Source organism: Arachis hypogaea, chromosome 12 (genome assembly GCF_003086295.3).
Source record: "Arachis hypogaea cultivar Tifrunner chromosome 12, arahy.Tifrunner.gnm2.J5K5, whole genome shotgun sequence".
NCBI classification, from domain to species: domain Eukaryota; kingdom Viridiplantae; phylum Streptophyta; class Magnoliopsida; order Fabales; family Fabaceae; genus Arachis; species Arachis hypogaea.
Genome location: NC_092047.1, coordinates 111550898 through 111563826, shown reverse-complemented (window position 1 = coordinate 111563826; position 12929 = coordinate 111550898). Strand labels below are relative to the sequence as shown.

Here is a 12929-nt window from a genome sequence, read left to right as displayed (position 1 = left end):
GCTATGGAGAACCATAGAGTGGCAACCCCTAAAACATGAAAATCATCAAGGAATTGAGTTCCTCAAATCCTAAACCCGCAAATGGCTCGTCAATTAGAGCTTCGAATCAAAAGTTATGATGATTTGAATGTTGACCAAGGGTTTGCTCTCTCCTTCCTCCATCCTTCAATGTTTCCCAACGTGTTTTGCTTATGGGAAGGGGAAGAAGAGTTGAGCTCTTTGTGTTTAATGAGTTTGGGTTGGGCCAAGGGCCCAATACGGGTCCAGTTTGTCCGATTCGGTCCAATCTTGAGCCAAATTCTTTAAAATTAGTGTCGAAATTCTTGTTTTAATTTTTTCTATTACATTAAACCATAAAATTTCATTTTATAAATTTCTAGAATAAATTCTAATTTATAGATTAATTATATATTAATTAACTAGAATTTTACATATATTTTCATTTAACAACACTTGTATAGTCAGCGAAACTACCATAGCATAGTCATATTAAAATCCACGTATATATATTCTTTTAGTCACCAAATACTATTAAAAAAAATCACTTTTAGCGACTCTTTATTTTACTTTTAGTTACAATAAAATATCAATTAATATATTTACTGACAATTAGATATTTGCCATCTTATGATTTTCGCTAAAAATATTTAGCGATAATTATATAATTACTGGTAATTAAAAACTTTTTAAGTATATATATATTTATCATTATAACATATATTAATAATAATAAATATATAATTATTACAAAAATATAAATTAAATAAAATATATAATATCTATTATATTATTTTCACTAAAATTTTTTTATTAAAAATATATTTTTTTGTAGTGAAAACATCCATGTATATATTTTTTATCAATTGATTTGATTGTTTAATAGATAATTTGATGCCACAAAATTATTGTATTCATTTGGTCAACAAAATATTCATATATATATGCTCAAATCATCAATTGAATTATTAAGCAGTTTCTAGAAGTAATCTATTTTAATTAAAAGGAATGAAACTAAATATTTAAATCAAAAGAAAAAGTATTTAAAAAATTGCAAAGATAAGGACCATTTATTAACCCTTTTTTATCATTGTGTAGGTAAACGGCCAATAATGTGAGATAGCTGCATTTATTTGTAACTAAATATTTACCATATCAAGACCCAAGTTGTTATTTGAATCATAATTAAAATATCATATTAGATATAAGTTTGATTTGGTAAAAATTTTTAAAAAAATGTTTATCTTTTTTAAAAGTATAAATACCTCGTTTTGTATTTAGTAAAAAAAAAAATCATATACTTTTGTTGGCATTTTTTAAAAATTAGAGGTGGTGCTTTTGAAAGCAATTAAGGGAAGAGCTTTATAAAATTGATTTATACTACTTATCAAAATTAAAAAGTCTAATATAACTTTAGCTTAGTTTGGTAAAGTTTTTTGAAAATATGCTTGTACTTTTTAGAAGTATAAGCTCCTCATTTTGTGTTTGGTAAATTATAAAGATTATGTGTTTGTGCTTGCAACTTTAATTTTAAAAGATTAGGGTACTTTTGAAAGTAACTAAAGTGAAGTTTTTTAAAGTTGGTTTGTCCTTTTCAGAATTTAAAAGTTTAATATAATCTCATATATTAACTAATTCTCAAATTTAATGCTTAAATTTATGTCTTTTATAGTATTTTTAATTTTAAAAATTATTTTACCAAACGTAATTGTTGTTGCTTGTGTTTATTAAAAGTCATTTTTAATTTGATACACTTTTTAAAAAGTAATAGTTTTACTAAACTAAGTTAAATACATTAATTAATATTTAAATTTAATTCCTATATTAATGTCTATTATAATATTTTAAATTTTAAAAGTTAATTTATTAAATGTATTTATTGTTACTTGTATTTATTAAAAACTATTTTTTTAATTTAATTTATCAAATACAAATGTTATAACTTTTAAAAAGTAAAAATTTTGCTACACTAAGTCTTAGTGTTTGTTTGGACGCCATTAAATCGATAAAAAATATATTTTTCAATGAAAAAATATCTTTTTCTATTTTTTAGTGTGTTTAACAAATTTTTAATAGTAAAAGTAAAAGTAAAAGTACTAAAAAAATAAAAAATATCTTTTTTGAGAAGTTACAATTTATATCTTTTTTAAAAGATCTTTTTCTTAAAAAAAGATATTTTTCACATAATAAATAAACAAAAAAATATTTTTATTTTATTTTATTCAAATATAATTGATAAATAAAAAAAATTTTATATGAGATATTTAAATATAAAATTATTTTTATTTTTGTAAAAGATATTTTAAAAAAATATTATTTAAAATATTTTTTTTTAAAAATGACACACAAACAAGCCCTTAATATATTTTGTAGGAGTCTATAAATAAACTGACTAATAGGGTTCACTATTCATATTCTTTCAAAGAAGCAAGAGAACACAAAGTGATTTTGGTAGAATGACTACTACTAATGCTGCTCCAAAGTTTCTTTTGTGCATTCTTCTCGTGGCTGCGCTTTTTACTTCAGGTAGCAAAATTTGTTTTAAAGCTTTTTTTGTTCAAATTTCATTTTATATAATAACGAGTGGGTTTATTTCAAAATTTTTCGTTAAAAATAATAAAAATATGTAAATTATCTATTTCAAACTATTTTTAAAATAAATTAAATAAAAATCAACTCTTAACCTTTTTACTTACATAAAAAAGAAGAATTTATTTTCTAAAAAAATAAAAAAATCCTAAAATGAGAGAAATAATGGATTTAATTTCTTATTCTGAAATATCAATTATTTATAAAAAAATAATATATATTACAAGAAAACCCACGCTTGGATGCACACATAAATTCTCTAATGGGCTATTGACATTGTTGTTAGAATATGTGATGAAATCATCTATCTTAAAAATTTAAATTATTAGATAAAGATGTATGAATAATTATATCTAATACACACACTCTTTCAAACAAGAATTTTTTATTGACTTAATATATAAATTTTGCGTGGATTTTTTTTATTACCTTAAGCAGAACTTTTTTTTTAACAATAATTGAACTTACATTTTTTATTATAAAAAAATTAATACTATACATCAAATTTATTTATTTAAAAAATTTAGAGAATTAATAAATACATAAATGATTATACTTAACTAAATGAATATAAAATATATTTAAATACTATATTAATATTGCAGGTGCAAAAAGTGACACAACGGATAGGACTGCAATAATGGATTGCGATGAGAATACAAAACACTGTGATATTCAAGATTGCAGCAATTTCTGTACCGTAACTAAACATTTTCAAGCTGGTCAGTGTAATCCTAAAAGAGGGTGTTGCTGCTATAGTAACAATAGGTTAACTTAAGTGCACTTTTCATCATGTTTGTTTGTTCATATGTATTTTGAACAAACACATGTTTTGTTTTTATGTATTCCGTGATAAAAATAAACAAGTGGATAATTAATGAAATAAAAAGTTACTACAAAATTAAATTTTTATTACTCTTCTAATCCAAAATAAATTTTCATTTTTTAAATTCAATTTTATCTAAAATAATTAGTTCACTTTTTTATTAGTGATTTTAGGGTGCGTTTAAAACAAGCACAATAATTTTTTGCGTATTAGATGCATCACTTTTTATGACACATTAGATTTTACTAATGAAAAATTAAAGAATATTATAAAAGAAGAGTATTGATAGACTTTATAAATATAGAATATATTAGTACATACACGAATAAATACATTTTAATATATAATATTTTAAAATAGAAAATATAATCTTTTTTTTAAAAAATAAATAAATATAAAGCATATAAATATATGTAAAAATATTTTTTATTTATTAAGATTAATTACAATTCAATATTATTTTTAACTACAAAATATAAAATAATTAAATTATTTTATATTACTTGAAGATAATAAATTATTGGCTAAAAAATTTAAAACACTGTAATAATTAATTTTGTTAAAAATATGTATATAGTATTTTAAAAATGACAAGTGTAACCTTTTGCTTTTAAATAAATAAACATTAAAACATAAAACATATATATACATACAAAGATATTTTTTATTTATTAAGAATGCATTAAATTATTTTTAATATTAAAAAGTTATATTACAAATGTAATTAAAAATTCATTTCATTCCATCATCGCTTATGTCATATAAATGTAATTATAAGCAAAAAAAGAGTATATATATATATATATATATATATATAATATTTAAAAATAATAAGTGTAATATTTTGTTTTAAATAAAATAAATACAAAAATATTTTTATTTATTAAGAGTAATTATTATGTAATATTATTTTTAATTACAAAATATAAATAATAATAAGTTATTTTATATTACTTGAAAACAATTATTTAGATTATTCGTTAAAAAAATTAAATACATTGTAATAGTTAATTTTGTTAAAAGCATATTATTGTATAATACAAATTTTTATCTAAATATTTGTAAACATGCATTTTACTCGAAAAATTACATATGATACTATTTCAACAGAATTAACTATTATATAATAATATAATATATTTTATAATGTGCACAAAATATTCTTTGATATTACTATATGTTTTAATATTATATATAATCTATGAATTATGGACATTTCATCAAGTTGTCATGTCTGTATATCAGATATATTTTGAACACAATATTTATAAATAATTGTTTGACACGCATATTTTTTATATCCAACTGTGTCTTAATAAAAGAAAATTATTTTCAGCCTTATTCTTAATATATATTTTTAAGATAAATTTAAAAATAGTATATATTATTATTTATTAAAAAAATTATTTTTAATATTTTATATAATTAAAAATTACATTAAATATAACCTTCTTATATTTGTTTTATATCATGACGAAGAAAATTCGGATTCATATTTTGAATATTAAAGTAATAATTATTTGATTTTACTAAATGATAGCATCTCATCACATTTAAAAATTAAAATTTGTAATAACAATATATCATTAATTTAAAACTTCAAAAAGTTTTATTTCATTAATTTTCCACTTATTAGTAATAACAAGGAAAACACAAAAGCTGGGTTTATTATTTGGTGAATACTATGGTGCTTTTGAGATTGTACTTAACTTATTAAAAAAGGTAAATAGATAATATTTAATAAATTTTAAATATTTTACTTTTTATTTTAAATATTTTATTTTTTACCTTTAAAAGTAAGTTAAACAATTTAGGCACCATAATAAAAGACACCATAAAACTCACCTTATTATTAATAGGGATATTATTATAATAATAAAAATCTTAAACACTAATCTCTAGTCATGACTGAAACAGCAACAATTGAAGCCCTCACAATGGCCATCGACGTAATTCCTTTCTACACAGTCTTCAAAGCAAGCGGCATTGTTATCTGGACATTTTCCTTTACTCTTGGCGCACACCTTCCTTTCGCCTTCAACCATTATTGTGCCACTTGTTGCTTCTGCAATAATTGGTAAAAATTAATTAAACCCAATGTCATTAGAATTTCTTTGTACATAGAAATAATTAAGGGGCTCTTTAACAATAAAAACAAATAACTTTATGAAAAATAATTTATTTTCTCATGTTGAAATTAAAGGATATTTATTTGATTAAGCTTTGAAATAAGTTTTATTACCTGAAGCCAATAGCACAGCTACAAAAAGAATGCACAAGAAGATTTTTGGAGCCATTCTACGAAAATCACCTTGTATTCTATTGTATTCTTCGAATAAAAGATTATGAATACAATGTCATCTATTTTTTAGATTATTTATAGTGTCACGGAAACTAATTCTTATTTGTTAGAATATATTAAAATTAATTAGTATTTATTATCACATAACTAATTTTACTATTAATTGCTATTAGTTATTAATTACACATTTATAATTAATTCTAAATATAACAAACATGATATTGTTAGAGAGTAAATTTATAATTATAGAATTACAGTTGTAATTAGTTATTTATGATAGAGTTTGTTAGAACTTAGAAGTAGGAACAAAAACAATTGTACATTGTACAAATAGGTGCTGTAGTTTGTAAATTCTTTTGTCATTCAATAAAATTACCATGACCAAATTCCTTCTTCTGTCGTTCATCTCTCTCTCAGTTTTATGAGGATACACGAAGAAACACCTCTCTAAGCTCACTTTTAACATTTATCATTAAGACTATTTGATATATGTAAATATTTGTTATAAGATATAACAATTTTATTATTTCAATTCTTTTACTATTTATAAATATCTTTTTATACATTGTACTATTTTACATAACTAGAATAGACATAAATTTTTTTCTATTTCTCTCTTATTTTTCTAACACTACTAACATAATATCTTTTGCTTTAATTAATGAGATAAGATTCTATTTAATTACTCAGTTAACTTTTATTCAATATTAGGTTTAATTTATTTTTTCATCATAATTAAAATATCATATTAGGTAAGTTTATTTTTACAGGAGTCTATAAATAACCTAACCAATATGAATGATAAGTCATACTTTTTCAAGAAAGCAAGAGAACACAAAGTAATTTTGGCAGAATGGCAACTAATGCTGCTCCAAAGCTTTTTTTGTGTATTCTTTTTGTGTCTTTTCTTTTCACTTCAGGTAGAAAATTGTGTCTTAAATTTTTAGTGATACTATATCATAAAATTATTTATGATAATAGTTTAAACATTTAAATACAAATACATAAATGATTATATATTTAACTTAATGAATATAAAATATATGGTTAAATACAATTTTGGTCTTTAAAGTATAGGTCGAAAATTTTTTTGGTCCTCAACCTTTTTTTGCATGTATACAAAATCGTTCTTAAGGTTTAACTTGATTTTAAAATCGTCCTTATCGTAGGGACTAAAATCGTATCGAGATAGTGGCAAAAGCAGAGGCAGAGGTGGATCGTGAACAACTTTTTCTTCTTTCCTTTCCCATTCTTCTTCTTCCCTTCTCCATTTGCAAGAGCAGAAATACTTTCTTTTTCTTATATTTTTATTTTATAATTTTTTTGTTATAGATAATTTGGTCTAAATTTTTAAGATTTAAGTAAGAAAGACAATTTTAAAACTTGATTTTAAAACCTTAGGAACAATTTTGTATGCAAAAAAAGATTCGAGACGAAAAAAATTTCGGCATATACCTTAACGACCAAAATCGTACTTATTAACTCTAAAATATATTTAAGTATTATACTTATCTATCAGTTGTGTTGAACCGTTGATTATTGCAGACGCAAGAAGTGGCACAGTGCATAGGACTTCAATAATGTCTTGTGACGACAAAAAAGAACAAAATTGTAACAATAATGAATGCAAGAAAGTGTGTGTCGAAATTAAACACTTCCAAGTTGGTCACTGTACTCCCACAAGAGGTTGTTGCTGCTACAGTGATAATAGGTTAATTTGAGTGCTCTTCTCATTATGTTTGTTCACATGCATATGTATTTTGAACAAACATATTTTTTATGTATTTCGTCATAAAAATAAATTTGTGGAGAATTATTGAATAAAAAGTTATTGAAGTCCTTTTTACTTTAATATGATATATATGCTTGTTTATTATAAAATTAATAATAAATAATAAATAGTTAGTTGCGGTTGTTGGGGTATGACTTATGATTTATGAATTATGATGCACAGACACTGATACGGATACGGAAAACGATACGACACGAGACATATCGATATACAAATTTTAAAATTTTATAAGACACGGGGACACGCATACATATAAAATATAAAGTATTTTTTAGATAATTGTAATGATATTTTGATATTTTATTGATATTAAAACAAAGTTTAATTTTTTAATTATTTTAATATCTTATTTTAATTATATAAAGTATTTAAAATATTTTTTTGTTTTAATAAATAATAATATATACTATTTCTAAATTTATTTTAAGAATACATGTTAAGAATAAGATTGGACACGCTGATACGTGATTTATATTTAGGTGTGTCCAAACGTATTTGAATGATACTTTTTTATTTTTTATTAAGACATAGTTGGACGCAACAGATACATGTGTTGAACGAGTGTCTGTAAATGTTATGTCTAAAATATATTTGACATGTAGATACGACAATTTACAGAATGTCCGTGCTTCATAACTAATTGTGGTTGTTGGTACTATTGTGGTGGTATTGCACATAATTAATACGGTGATAACAGAGAATTATGAAAATTTGATATTTAAAAGAAAAGTAATGATAGTGGTGTCAGAGATAATGAAAATAAATATTAGAAATAATTTGGAACTTTTGATTAAATTTTTAAAAAAATTAACAAAAATTTTAGAATTAATTTTTTTATCATAAAAATTTATTTTATGGATATAAATTTAATTTTGATTTTATTTTTTTGTGAATAATTTTATTAATATTCTAAATATTTATGGATAGAAATAGTTATTTTTTTTAAAAATATATATATTCTTCTAGTCACCAAAACATCCATGTATATATATATTAAATTAATTTGATTTAATTATTTGATAGATAATTTAATTTCAAAAAGTTATGATATCATATAGTAGTTAACGTAGGGTTAGCCTGCAAAAAATTTAAAAATATAGTAAAAATAGCTATATATATTCTAAAAAAAATTTAGAAATTATATTTTAATGTAAATTTTTTGTAAAAGTTATTAGAAGAAAAGATATTTTTATCATTAAAATTTGATATTTTTATATCAAGTGAGCTTTTTAAAAGTATTTTTTTTATTATAAATGACCAAGTTCTTTTAAAAAATAAAAACTTTTAGATATCAAAATTTTATCTATTTTTTATGTGCATTTTTTAAATAATTAGTCAAATTTTTTCATATAAAAATTAGATCAAATAGATAAATCAATTTATCTAAATAAAATAACTATACTCTAATATTATCCATTTACTAAGTTTCTAAAATCTCTAGCATTTTACTATTATACAAATAAATTATAGAATCCAACAAACACAGTTTACAAACAAAAAGAAAACAATATAAACTATTTGAGTTTTTTTTTGTTAAGTGACTAATTACTCCGAAATCAAAATTTTTTAAAAATTATTTATTATTTTACTAAAAAAATGAAAAATAAAAATCATAGGATGTTTCCACAGTTTATGCACAATATTCCGCCTTTTCTTTTGATTTTTCTCTCTCTACTTTTATTATTGTTTTTCGTTTTACCTCCATTAATCCACAATTTATGTATAATACTCTACTTTTTCTTTTGATTTTTCTCTCTCTACTTTTATTACGCTTTTCATTTCAACCTCATTAATCCACTATTTATGCATAATATTATGTCTTTTCTTTTAATTTTTCTTTCTCTACTTTTATTATTGCTATTTATATCACCCCATATTAATCCATTGTTTATGCATAATACTTTGTCTTTTCTTTTGATTTTTCTCTCTCTACTTTTATTATTATTGCTTTTTGTTTTACTTCTATTAATCCACAATTTATATACAATACTCTGCCTTTTGTTATTTTTCTCTCTCTACTTTTATTATTACTTTTTATTTCAACCTCATTAATCCATTATGTATGTACAATATTCTGCCTTTTCTTTTAATTTTCTCTCTCTACTTTTATTACTACTCTTCATATCATCCCACGCATTAATTCTATAATAATCAAGATTATAGCAATTTCTGTATCGTAATTAAACACTTTTCAAGTTGGTCATAGTAAAAGAGGGAGTTGCTGCTTTAGTATACAATAGGTTAACTTAAGTGTTCTTCTCATCATATTTTTTTTTTTTTGGTGACTACTTCTCATCATATTTGTTTGTTCATATGTATTTTGAACAAATAGATGCTTTTGTTTTTATGTATTCCGTGATAAAAATAAACAAATAGAAAATTAATGAAATAAAAAGTTACTACAAAATTAAAACTTTATTACTCTTTCTAATCCAAAATAAATGTTCATTTTAAAATTTAATTTTGTCTAAAATAATTAATTTACTTTTTTATTAATAATTTTATTAAATAAAAAGGAAGAGAGTAATTGGCACGAAGAAGTATTAGAATAAAGCAAGTGAGATAAGATTCTATTTGGTTACTGAGGTAATTTTTATTCAATATTAGGTTTAATTTATTTTTGTCATCATAATTAAAATATCATATTAAGTTTAATTTATTTTTACAGGAGTCTATAAATAACGTAACCAATATGAATAATAAGTCATATTCTTTCAAAAAAGCGAGAGAACACAAAGTAATTTTAGCAGAATGGCTACTAATGTTGCTCATCTAAAGCTTTTATGCTGTATTCTTTTTGTGGCTTTTCTTTTCACTTCAGGTAGCAAAATTTGTCTTAAACTTTTTAATAATACTATATTATGAAATTATTTATCGTCAAAATTTAAACATTTAAATAGAAATACATAAATGATTATCTTTAACTTAATGAATATAAAATATATTTAAATATTATACTAATATATCAATTGTGTTGATTATTGCAGACGCAAGAAGTGGCACAATACATAGCCTTTCAATAATAACTTGCGACAGCAAAACAGAACAAAATTGTAACAGCTTTGAATGCAAGAAATCCTGTGTCGAAATTAAACACTATCTAGTTGGTCGGTGTATTCCCGCAAGAGGTTGTTGCTGCTATAATAATGATAGATTAACTTAAGTGCTCTTCTCATTATGTTTGTTCACATGTATTTTGAACAAACACATCTTTTTATGTATTCCGTGATAAAAATAAACAAGTGGAGAATTAATGAAATAAATGGTTATTGAAGTTTTTTTTTTTTTTTGCTTTAATATAATATATGTTTATTTATTATAAAATTAATAATTAGGGGGTGGATTTAGGCTTGGTGAGGAATAGGGACGGACCTAGAGGGGGGCGAGTAGTGGCCTCGGCCCTCCAAAAATTTTAGAAACTATATTTATATATGAGATATGTATTTAAAAAAATAAAAAATATTATATAATTTAGTATTTTTATATGTATTATTTTTCATTAAGTGATAGATTTATATCTTAATTATTTAATTCACTAATATTTTTCACTTAACTGATTTAATATCATACCCTTAAGTCTTTGTAACTTTCAAATTAGTTTTTATATAATAATTTTTATATTTATTTTAAAAAAATCATTTATTTATTTTATATTAACATATTTAAAATTCATATTATTATATTAATAATAACTTACGTAGTTATATTTTGGTAATCAATGTACTTTAGATATTTTTTTCTTATAAAAAATATTTATTTTTATTCTAAATTTACGTTGTTGAAAGAAAAATTTTTATAAAAATCTTATATCTTGAATTCAATAAAGGTATTGTGTCTTTCAAATAATTAATAATTTATCATTTATTTTCAAATTTTTTAACATTTTTTAAAATTTTTTAAAGAATTAATTTTAATTAATAAGATATGTGATAATTTTTAACTAAATACGCTATAAATTATTGGTACTTTATAATTTTCTAATGTACTATTGATATTGTTATATTTCTTTTATGTAACTATTATATTAAAAATAAAATTATGAAAAAAATTTATAATTATATATATATTGATAAATTTTTTGAAAAAATAACTCTAATAATTATATGTTAATTATTTTTATAGAATAAAAATAATTTATCTAAAATTCGACCCCTCCATATTAAACTTTCTAGATCCGTCCCTGATGTGGTGAGGAAGGGTATGAGCTAGGGCTTTGAGAGACATAGTTGTGGTTGTGGGTGGTATTAGAGTGTAGAGTAATATGAGGAAGGAGTGTTCAAGCTACAGGTCAACCGCAAATCAATCAAATCCATATGTTGATATGTTGTGATGGCAGTGTTGATGGTAGCGGAGGTGGCGTGGCGGTATTCGACAATTTTGTGGTTTGTATTCAATAATTAGTTATCATTAATATTTTTAATAGTGTGAGATTATATCTAATGATATAAGATTTTTTTTTTACTGATTAAGTATTGGCCAAATTTTAATAAAATAATTGGCCCGTAAAATAATTGAATTATGAAAAATTTGATATTTAAAAGAAAAGAAATAATAGTGATGTCAGATACTTAGAATAAATAGTAGGGATAATTTGAAATTTTTTAAAATGAAAACAAAAATTTTAGGATTGATATTTTTGTCATATAGAATTTATTTTTTATGAATATAATGAATTTAATTTTAATCTTTTATAAATAATTTTGTTAATATTTTGAATAATATTTATGAATAAAAATATTTATTTAAAAAAAAACATTCTTCTAGTCACCAAAACATCATGTATATATATTGACAAGTCAATTTGATTTAATTGTTTGATAGATGATTTAATTTCAGAAAGTTATGATATTGATCTAGTTAACATAGGGTTAGTTTACAAAAAAATAAAAAATATGACAAAAAATAGCTATATGTATTCTAAAAAAATTTTAGATGTTAGAGAATCATTAGTATCAATTTAGACCAATTAGTATCGTCTATATTTATATAATATATCTGTATATTAATTATAGGATTCTATGCCTTTATTATTCTGATTAATTTAGCACCTATAAATACCCCTTGTATATTGTACCTTTTATCAACTTGAATAATACACAAAACACTTTTCTCAGATCTCTCTCTTGTTTCTAACATGGTATCAGAGCAATAAAGGCATAGAATCCTATAATTAATATACAGATATACTATATAAATATAGACGATACTAATTGGTCTAAATTGATGCTAATGATTCTCTAACATGTTAGAGAATCATTAGTATCGTCTATATTTATATAGTATATCTGTATATTAATTATAGGATTCTATGCCTTTATTACTCTGATTCATTTAGCACCTATAAATACCCCTTGTATATTGTACCTTTTATCAACTTGAATAATTCACAAAACACTTTTCTCAGGATGTTGTGGGCAGTAGAT

At 22.0% G+C, this 12929-nt stretch overlaps 5 long non-coding RNA genes across 5 annotated transcripts in view; 4 read left to right on the top strand and 1 right to left on the bottom strand.

Moving 5' to 3' along the window:
* LOC140177133 (uncharacterized) overlaps nt 1–12929 on the top strand; it is a 109980-nt gene that overhangs the window by 13983 nt on the left and 83068 nt on the right. The gene's annotated exons all lie outside the window — the stretch shown is intronic.
* Nucleotides 2392–3501, top strand: LOC112729429 (uncharacterized). Its single transcript, XR_003166532.3, has 2 exons — nt 2392–2523; nt 3192–3501. It is a non-coding gene; the product is annotated as an uncharacterized lncRNA (long non-coding RNA).
* On the bottom strand, nt 5241–5778 carry LOC112729428 (uncharacterized). The gene is made up of 2 exons (XR_003166531.2): nt 5655–5778; nt 5241–5477 (listed from the first exon to the last, which is right to left on the bottom strand). It is a non-coding gene; the product is annotated as an uncharacterized lncRNA (long non-coding RNA).
* On the top strand, nt 6533–7553 carry LOC112729427 (uncharacterized). The gene is made up of 2 exons (XR_003166530.2): nt 6533–6634; nt 7260–7553. It is a non-coding gene; the product is annotated as an uncharacterized lncRNA (long non-coding RNA).
* On the top strand, nt 10213–10780 carry LOC112729426 (uncharacterized). The gene is made up of 2 exons (XR_003166529.3): nt 10213–10327; nt 10494–10780. It is a non-coding gene; the product is annotated as an uncharacterized lncRNA (long non-coding RNA).